The following is a 7,589-nucleotide window of genomic DNA, read 5'->3' on the forward strand; positions in this document are numbered from 1 at the left end:
GCACCCATCCAGACCTGAGGGGTCAAGATTTCTCACAAGGGGAATTAAAATTTAAACCCAGGTCTCAAGGCTGTTTGACATACGTCAGGTGTGGCAGAGACTGCCTGGCAGGTCCGAGTTCCACTGTCTTCGAAAGCGGAGTCAGGCTACGTTTCCCAGCCTCCCCTGTGACTGAGCTTTATGTGAACGGGCTACAGATGGGGGTCAATAAACACCCTTTTCAGGCGGGTTCCATGTTCTTTGCTCACTCACCAGCTGAGTGCAGAGGACTCCAAAGCCCCCCGGGGAAGAACAGGACCACTAGACCGGAGAAGCCTGGGTCTCTGAATCACCATGAGGAAGGCCTTCCCACCAAATGGGAATATTCTCAGGAGTTCTTGCACACGTGAGTAATAAAGATCTCTTGAGGAAAGCCAAGGGCTTTGCGGTTCGTGTTACAGCAACTGGTATCACCCTAACTTATAATCAAGTAGGAGTGGGGGATAAAGGGTTCTAGAAAAAAATATTAATAAAAATAACTTACTCTTAGGACCAGACAGGAAAGAACAGAGGCTCCAGAGCCAAACCAATGGGATCGAACTCACGTTCCATATTTCCCAGCTGTGTGATCTTGGGTGAGTTACTTAACCTCTCTGAATATCAACTACCTCGATTGTAAAATGAAGATAACACCTTCCTTGAAGGATTGCAGTGAATATTACATAGCACCTAGAATGGTTCCTGATACATGAAAGGCTTCCCAAATAATAAACCCTTCCTCCTAACTATATGCATTCTTAGATCGACATTGAACTAATAATATGCTTTGGTAACTGGAAATGGGAACAATAATAATACAACATTTATTGAGAACTAATTACTTTCCAGGAACTGATCTAATCACTCACACACATTAATTCATTCTGCCCTCACAGCATTAGGCACTACTTTCCCCCAATTTTACAAATGAGGAAACTGCCGCACAGAGATGTTAAGTAACGTGTTCAAGGTTAACAGCTGGTCCGCGGTAGAGCCTGGTGAATCCAGGCAGGCGTGGCTACCATTCCCGTATTACAGCTGAACAAACAGCGCGGTAACACAATTTGCTTAAAGCCACACAATCTCAAAGCGTCCCAGGTTGGGGGCCTTAACGACTTTTGCTTCTGTCGGAGACCAGAGCAGCATTCTCGGACCGTGAGAAGCACCAGGCTTTTGCAGGCATGCGGGCGGCTTTGGTAGTAATGATGCGGACCAAAACTAAAGGCTGCTTTCGTCAACTGCAGGAAGGCAGCAGGTGAGCGCGCTCCGGGGTCCCTCCCACGACGGAACTCAAGCCCTCCGGCCTGGAAATAAAGGCCCCGGGGCCTTGCTTTTTACAAAAATGACATTTCTACCCGGGCTTTAAAGCTTACGCTGGAGCAAACCTCGCTGACTTTAAAAGGATGCTCAACCTTAGGGGGGAAAAAACAGTTCTAAGAAATGGAACTTCACAGGGCAAATCTGAAGTAGAAGTAACTGCCCACCAAGGGTGGGGGTGGGGGTTGTGGACTTGCTGAGGTCCCAAATGACCACCAGAGGGCAGCAAAGGCATTGGTCAGAGAGGACACAGGCTTGCTTGAGGTTCTTCCAACCGTGGAAGGATGGAAGGTGAACAGGAAAAAGGAGAAAGGGCCTTCTCCATCACTCAAGGAGTATTTCCTAGGCTTGGGATGCTAGCCATTTAAAAGAGAATTTGCCTTGAACTTGCTGTTCAGATCATCTAACTGACGCATGGTAATTGTAGAAAAATTGGAAAATACAGAAACACGTCAAGCAAACCACTGTAATGCCACCACCCAGAGAAAACTGCTGTTAGCTAACGTTTTTTTAAATCTTTTTTAAAATTTAAATTCAATTAATTAACATATAATGTATTATTGGTTTCAGAGGTACAGGTCTGTGATTCATCAGTCTTATATAATACCCAGTGCTCATTACAACACATACCCTCCCCAGTGTCCAATACCCAGGTACCCTGTCCCCCCACCCCCCTCCCCTTCAGCAACCCTCAGTTTGTTTCCTGAGATGAAGAGTCTCTTTTGGTTTGTCTCCCTCTCTGATTTAGCCTTGTTTTATTTTTCCCTCCCTTCCCCTATGCTCCTCTGTTTTGTTTCTTAAATTCCACATATGCCTTAGATCAGATGGTAATTGTCTTTCTCTGATTGACTTATTTTGCTTAGCATAATACGCTCTAGTTCCATCCATGTTGTTGTTTTAATGAATATCCTTCTGGATAGATGTAGAAAACGGTGTAGATTTAGATGCAGAAACACATAGAGATTTACATATTTTTTTGGCTTCATGAAATTCGTATCAGTCAGTATATACACATTGGTTGCCCTTTTTAAAAAATTCAACAGCAGTAACAAAAATGTGCATAGCTATATATATATATGGCATTCTCTTGCCCAAGTGTCTCTCACTTGCTCACCTGTGAGCCCCTGAAAAGCCAGTCCCCCTGTATCCAGACAGGGGTCGGGGCACAGGTAAGGTGAGGGCTGGCTGGCTGGGCAGGCACAGTGTCCTCTAAGGTCCACTGGCCACTCTGCTGGGTCTAAGCTCCTGCAATCTTGGGGGGAGGGGAGTTGTGGCGTTTTCTAGCTAAAAAAGACTCCACTTAGTGAGCAGGTGCTCAGAGTTCGTTGAATTTCATCGAAATGAGTCACACTGAAGGTGTAAAGGACTGAGAAGTTTTAAGGAGTTACCACTTCCTGCTTCCACACCAGCCCTTTGTCCTTTACCCCAGACAGAAGCGCCGTAGTGCTGGGGGTCCAGGCAGCGGCCGTGGGCATGCCTGTTCTCTGCAGATGCAAAGCTTCCAGGCCATTTCTTCGTCTTCGGGTGTGACATCCTTCCCCAAAGAAAATCATCACATCCTTACTCTGCAACCCCCTCAAATCATTGTTGAATGGGCTTCAAACCTGAAAAACCCACCGAAAGTGTAGTGGTGCTTGAACCGAATCTTAAATCAGACACAGGTGTTCCCCAGGTGAAGGGATGAGGAGGGGGACACTACACCAGCTGGATTTATAAGCCACACTTGCCGAATTCACATGACTAGATGGGACACCGCTGATCCCCTAAGGGAATTCTCTTTGGCATGTGCTTTGGAGTGAGACAAATCTAGTTTTCAATCAGCTTCATCACTTCCTAATTGTGTGTCCTTGGGCAAGTCACATAACCCGGGTTATTCTAGGGTAGGGTCAAGGTGACAAGGTTGGGACAGTTTTGGAGGAAGCATCCGTTGTTCAGCCCGGCTGGGGCGTAGGTAGGGAGCCAGAGCAGGACGGAGCCAGGAGGATGGCCTCGAATGCCACACCAGGGAAAGCCAGCAGGAGCAATGGTAGGATTTTAAGGAAGGGTTAAATCACACAATAATAGGCAATATGATCTGTTTTTACCAACCTCACAAGGGTTATGGTTAAAAGCAACAAAATGTGTTTGAGGAAAGTCTTCGTAAATTAGAAACATCCGTCACTGGCATCATCCTCTTGTATTTGGGTGTCGATGAACGGGAGGCGGGAGGGTTTCCCACGTGATTCTTCTTCCCGGCTGTGCCTGTGAAGCACTCCCAGTGTGTGTGGTTCCCCCCTCCTCAGATCCACTACGCTCACACTCACAGCTCAGAGGGTGCTTCTTAACCTCTTGCTGGCATACTTCGGACTAGCCCCGTTGGGGTGAGGTGCAGAGGGTAAGCCCATGGGAGGAAAGGAAAGAGGCCTCCATCTTGGCGGTTGGGGACGTCTGGGCATTGAGTAGAGAGACGATGGTCAGAGGCCAATCTCCCCTGACCTCAGCGCACCCAGACACTCACCCTGCTCTGTCAGCATTGACCACTGAGTGAGAGCGCCTCGCTCACGCCTCTGGCGGGTACTCCATCATCTGTCTTCCGTGCTACGGTTGGGAGGCAGCACAACAGGGAAGAATCCAGACGTGTGGGTTGCACACTGAATCCTACCCCTGTCCCCGACAAGTGCATCACTGTGGGCAAGCAATGGCAGCATTCTGGGTCTCAGTGTCCTTGCCTGCCAAGTGAAATTACTATTATTTATGAATTCTTAGTTTATTAAGAGACTTAAATGAGATGAACAAGCACTTAATACATCTAAACTAGAATCACTGTTATGAATATTAATTGTTTCCCTTTTATCTTTCTTCCACTGGACTCCTTAGGGGACCAGATTATATCCTATTCAACTTCCTATGATAAGCACACGGACCGTGCCTGGGGACCCTGGTACTTTTAGGAGGCCATGAAAATGTTGTCATTTCTTTTAAGATCAGAAGGTGAACATAACCCAGCCCGGGTTATGGCTGTCTTTATATCAATACACTTGTAAAAATATAATTTTAAATATATTTTTTAATGGAAGAAGGGACCCACAAAGGCAGAGTGCGTAGGGCCCTGGACAGTCACCATGCAGCCCTGAGCACAGGGGCTAGAGATAAGGCAGATCAGGGGCACCTGGGTGGCTCAGTCGTTAAGCATCTGCCTTTGGCTCAGGGCGTGATCCCGGTGTTCTGGGATCGAGCCCCGCATCGGGCTCCCTGCTCTGTTGGCAGCCTGCTTCTTCCTCTCCCACTCCCCCTGCTTGTGTTCCCTCTCTCACTGGCTGTCTCTATCTCTGTCAAATAAATAAATAAAATCTTAAAAAAAAAGAGAGAGAGAGATAAGGCAGATCAGGTCTGAGTCCCAGCTACATCACTTGGCTAAGAGTGTGAACTAAAGAAACATCCTGAATTTCCCGGAGCCGGAGTTTCTCCATCTGTAAAAGGGCCATCTGATAAATCCTACCTCCTATGTCATTGAATTCCACCCCTCCTTTTTGTATTACTCACTACATCTCTAATTATGTATTCAGTGTCTGTGTTTTCCCCCTAAGCTATAAGTACACAAGGGCAGGGATTGTGTCTGACTTCACCGTTGCCACGTGTAACCTTTAAGACACTCTTGCTATGTGCCCTGCATTGTCCTAAGTGCTTTCATTGTGTAACGTCACTTATGAAGGGCTTTAGCCCCATTTCACAGAGGAAGAAACTAAGGCTAGCGGTTAACTGACTTGCCCCAAATCACACAGTAGGAAGTGTGTCTGTGTGTGCGGGTGAGTAGGTGGGTGTGTGTGAGTGGGTGGGTGTTAGGGTTTGAACCCCAGGCCCAGGGGAAGCCACCCCTCGACGTGATTCTGATAAACTGAAATGAAGATTTATTTCTGAGGAGATGGCTGTGAAATCGGGGAGGCGGAGGTCATTAGGGAGAAGTCTTCCTACCAGACAAGGGTTTTTCATTCCCGAAGGGAGAAGAGTTCGGGTGGAGAGAATGATCTGACCGCAGCCAAACACAACAGTGATCCTCCTCGCGATGCATCAAAAACTCAGTCATCCTGGGAAGTAGGTCAGCTCTGTTCTTTCTGAGGTGGGAGAACTGACAAGCCCAGAGGGGGCTCCCCAGAGCTCAAGGTCGTCCAGTTGTCCAGCCTCAAGCTGAATGAATTGGATGCTTCTCAGTTGGCCCCACCTCCCTGCTTGCTTCTCGCAGCTCTCATGCATCCAGAGGAATTGTTTTTTATAATAACATTTATATTATTTTCATAATGATTATTTTTATTTTTATAATAATTATCTTCTCTGATTACAAAATAACAAACATATCTTCATCTTAGGAAAAATTGGGAAAGTACTAGTCCATGTGCACGCAGACTAAGTGAACGTCGCTGATCACCTCACCATGCAGGAATAGTCCTGTTTAACATTTCGGTATATTTCTTCCCAGTCTTTTTTCATTGCATATGCATGTGTATTTCCCCCTGCAATGTTGATCTCATATGTCATGCATATTTTGTAAACAATGTGATAGAAGCTTTAAGAAAATAATTCATAAAATAATTAGAAGTACTGTTGCTATAGTTAAAATATATGAAATAAAATGCAGATATGGGGTTAGCATTCCTTACTTCCTTCCAGATATCCGAGGCTGTTGCAGTAGTCAAAAGTGAGACCTTTCGCTCTTATCATGTCTCAGGAATTGATGGAATTGACCTTTGTTTCTGCCAAGTGGGAGAAGACTCCTAGAAGTTCCCTGGCGTAGCAGACACAAGTTAGCTGCTCAGGAAACCCCTTTCCCTTTCCTTCCGGGGACACAACCAGACTATTTCCCAGCCTCTCCACAGTGAGGTGTGACCATGGGACTGAATTCTGGCCGATGAAGTGCAGGTGGAAAGGTGTATTAGTTATCCATCGCTGTGCAACAAATTATCCCCAAAGTTAACAGTTTCAAACCACAAATAATTATCATCTCACACGGTTTCTGAGAGTCAGGGACCCCGGCGTGGCTTCTCTGGCTCCTTCTGGCTCCGGCTTCCTCACAAGGTGGCAGTCAGTGTATCGGCCGGGGCTGCAGTCTCCAAGAGCTGACCGACCTGGAGGTTCCGCCCTCAGGATGACTCACGTGACTGCTGGCAGGGGGCTTGGCTCCTCGCCATGCACTGGACTGTGTAACACACGGCCTCCCTCAGAGTGAGGGATGAGAGAGAGACAGACAGACAGAGACAGAGACAGAGACGGCACTTAAGACAGAAGCTGCTGTCTTTTCACAACCGAATCTTGAATTGGCCCATCACTCCTGACTTGTATTTGTTAGAAGTGAGTCACTCAGTTCAGCGCACACTCAAAGCGGAGAGAATTCAGCTCTAACTCTTGAAGGAAAGAATATCAAGAAATCTGTGGAGATATCTTAAAACCACCACAACCTGCTACACTTTTGGCTGTGGCCATGAGATCCCCCATGCGGTCCTCCCCTCTCTTTCTCTTTCCCCATGTGCTGGCAGAATGGGAAGGACTCTAAAGTCCTAGAAGATGGAAGGGACCCGGATGCCTGAGTGAGGACACGGAGCAGAGCTCCTGACTCTGTGAACACTGGGGCTTTAGAAGAGGAGACTTGACCTTTTCTTAAATTAAGCCATTGAGGTACGAGACCATCTGTTTCAGCACCTCATTAGCACCTAACGTGGGAGATTTCTTTTGTTTCCTTAGGCTTTGCCTGTGAGTGTACATTCTATTGGGTAACCTTTTCTTTAAAAAAAATAGAATCCCCCTAGAGAGATGATCCCTTTCACTGTGCAGACAGCTCCCATCCCAGAGAGAAGTAATCCCATTCCTTGTGGCTTGGAGGGAGAGGGTAAGAGAATCAAGACGCAGAAAGCAGGAGGACAGTGGGGTACCGGAGCAGGTGCAGAAAGAAGAGAAAGACGCTTCTGCAAAACCCTAACAGGAACATGAGCATCTGAGCACAGCAACCCCACGCAGTGAGTCCCTATCCTCCTGAAATACAGAGAAAAGAAGACACGAAAGACAGATCAAGAAAAGCAAAGGAAAGTGATTTGTCCACATCACTTGAGGGATGGATGCTACAGAAATCAACATACGGATACGTAAAAGCAGGTGTGTATGAAGATGTTCACTGGGGCCAGGTTTACACCTGGGGCAGTGAGGCATGGCGGGGAGAGAACTCAAATACCCACCTGTATGGGAACAGTTGAACAGAGTATGTTTCGTACATACCATGGTGTGCCGTG

The 7,589-nt window shown here is 46.9% G+C and overlaps 1 long non-coding RNA gene across 3 annotated transcripts in view; it reads left to right on the forward strand.

The window, feature by feature from the left end:
* LOC123002154 (uncharacterized) overlaps positions 1–5,843 on the forward strand; it is a 30,383-nt gene extending 24,540 nt beyond the window's left edge. The window contains exons 3-5 of one of the 3 annotated variants that reach the window (XR_006411734.2): positions 256–385; positions 530–1,273; positions 5,313–5,843. This is a non-coding gene — a long non-coding RNA (uncharacterized LOC123002154). Of the gene's footprint in view, positions 1–255; positions 1,768–5,312 lie in introns of those variants that run through there. The other 2 variants (XR_006411733.3, XR_008961470.1) reach the window with 2 other exon arrangements.
* Positions 5,844–7,589: the final 1,746 nt, after the last annotated feature.

This window comes from Ursus arctos, unplaced genomic scaffold (genome assembly GCF_023065955.2).
Source record: "Ursus arctos isolate Adak ecotype North America unplaced genomic scaffold, UrsArc2.0 scaffold_25, whole genome shotgun sequence".
Classification (NCBI taxonomy): domain Eukaryota; kingdom Metazoa; phylum Chordata; class Mammalia; order Carnivora; family Ursidae; genus Ursus; species Ursus arctos.